The following is a 2,463-nucleotide window of genomic DNA, read 5'->3' as shown; positions in this document are numbered from 1 at the left end:
ACTCACTTTTTTTAATCTTGTGAAAAAACAATATCTAATATCTGATATGTCATTTTAATAAGACAACCAATATGTTCCGGTTTTGGCCTCTATGCTTAGTATGCATATCGATTATAATATTGCATTAAATAATTATTATAATGTTATATAATTATTATAACTGTTATAAAGAGGTTTTTTGAACAGTAGTGAACTACAACAACAAAAAATCATTTTATATTATTTCGATTAATTGAATTTTTGGCTGAACATACACCTGTTTCGGATATTGCCAAATACCCATCATCAGTGGTATTGAAAATAATTCTTGTATTTAATTATACGTAAATACTTTTTTGAAACTGCAAGTATCAGTAATCAAACTCGTGCTCCGCCAAATTTGAAGCTCAGAGTCAGCGCACTTTAATCAATTGACCCAAAGCTGTACTTCACTGTTATTAAATATTTTACTTATAAAATAAAATATTTTTTTGTGCTTATACATTTCTTTATGTAATATGCATGAAAATTTAGCTTGATATGTATTTTTCCTAGCCCCCTTTTGACCAAGTGAACAAGTTTATTTCCTCTGAGCAAAGTTCTCCGCTGTGCTGTATTAATTTCGTAGCTTTTATTTTTCTTTTGTTTGTAGATTAACTTTTAAATCTGTGATTCTAAAAATTAATTTTAATTTTAATAAATTTTTAATTACTTTCAAAAAGTTGTGTGCCTCAATTGCACTAAAATATTCTATTGTTAAAATTTTGTTTCATTGAAAATTGTCTATATTGTATATTAGTCGAATATGTTATATATATCAATCAAAAATGTTAAAATTATTTAAAATATTATTAGTTAATAAATTACTGAAATTATGTAAAATATAAATAAAACAAAAACCACTCATTAAATTAGCTTAAAACCATTCAAAATAAATAAAGTGCATTAAAGATTTTTAAATGATAAATAAACAAATATTTGAAATTGAAAATTGAAAATTTAATAAAATGCAAATTAAAATTAAAATTGTTCCAAAATGAAAGAATATACAACAACAATAACAACAACAAATTGATTAAAATTACAAAAATACACAATAATAAACACACTTAAAAATATATCAAAAAATAAATATTTCTAAAAATTTTATGTAAACGCAAATAATAAAAAAAAATAATTTAAAAAAAAATAAAAAAAACAAAAATAGAAAATGCAACGCAAACAATTTGTGAGCAAAATTATTAACAAATGAAAATTATTCCATAAAAAAATAATAAACACAATTAAAATGTAAACGAATTGTTTAATAAACACAAAGAATATTTAAAAAAAAATTAAATAATTTCATATTTTGTTTTAATAATTTTATATTTTTGTTAAATTTAGCAAATGATGGCATCGAACCTCAAACACGTCAAACCCAATTTATGAGATTTCAGTTACGTTTTTCTATTGCGTCTACCAACACTGAACGTTGTAAGTAATGGGCCATCAAGCAATAAATGCTTAGTAATGAATGTATGAATAAATAAAACAAAAATTTTTCATATATTCTTTGTTAACCTAAAAAAAGTTTAAACAGTACTATTTTTGGTACTGATATATAATGTGAGTTGAACTGTTTAAAACCAAAATTATAAAAATCTTGTTTAGCATTACTAAATAATAATAAATGCTAAATGTATTTCTAAAAGAATTGAGCCATCGGTTATCAGATAAACATAGATACTCTTGTAAATTAAACACTCATCTAAAAGATATTGGTAAAACAATAATACAATTTCCATCGGTTTTGTTGTATATTGGACATTCTTTATTTTAACTAACTTTTAACATAATAATATCTTATTTTTATGTATCCTATTTTAAATAAAAAACAAATAATAATTGTAATTTAGTTCCCAATGTCTAGCCTATGTAAGGGTTATAGTAACGTTACTACTTATTCCAGTGAGTACTAAAGCTTCAATCCCGAGACGTTTATTTCAATGCTAGAAACTCTAACAGATTAGCTAATATTGAATACAGTTTTTATTAAGTACGAAGCAGAAGACCATATAAAATTTTCCCAGTTATTGTATGGGGTGCAGCTACAATAGATTACTGAAATTTTATCTTCATAGTTCCGTTCTATCCATAAGATTTTGTTGTAAAATTTTAAGCTTATCTTGGGAATATTTTTTGTACAACTGAAAGATAGATGAGCGTCTCGTCTAATTACGTTTCTTTATGACAGTGATTACTTGATTACAGATATAGAAGCAAGAAATAGAAAACTTTAAATGATTGTCACTATAAAGCATAAGCAATTAAATCTACTCCACTACTTTCTAGTTTCTTTAATCTTATCTACTAAAATCATTACATATATTCTAATATTTTTTGTCGTTTCTTCTTTTTATATGTAGACCTATTTTAGTTTCTGATAGTGTTACTTCTAGTGCTGAATTCCAGCGCTTAATTTTGCAGTTACTCGCATTTTCT

This window comes from Teleopsis dalmanni, chromosome 2 (assembly GCF_002237135.1).
Source record: "Teleopsis dalmanni isolate 2A chromosome 2, ASM223713v2, whole genome shotgun sequence".
NCBI lineage: Eukaryota > Metazoa > Arthropoda > Insecta > Diptera > Diopsidae > Teleopsis > Teleopsis dalmanni.
Note: the sequence above shows the minus strand (reverse complement) of the source record.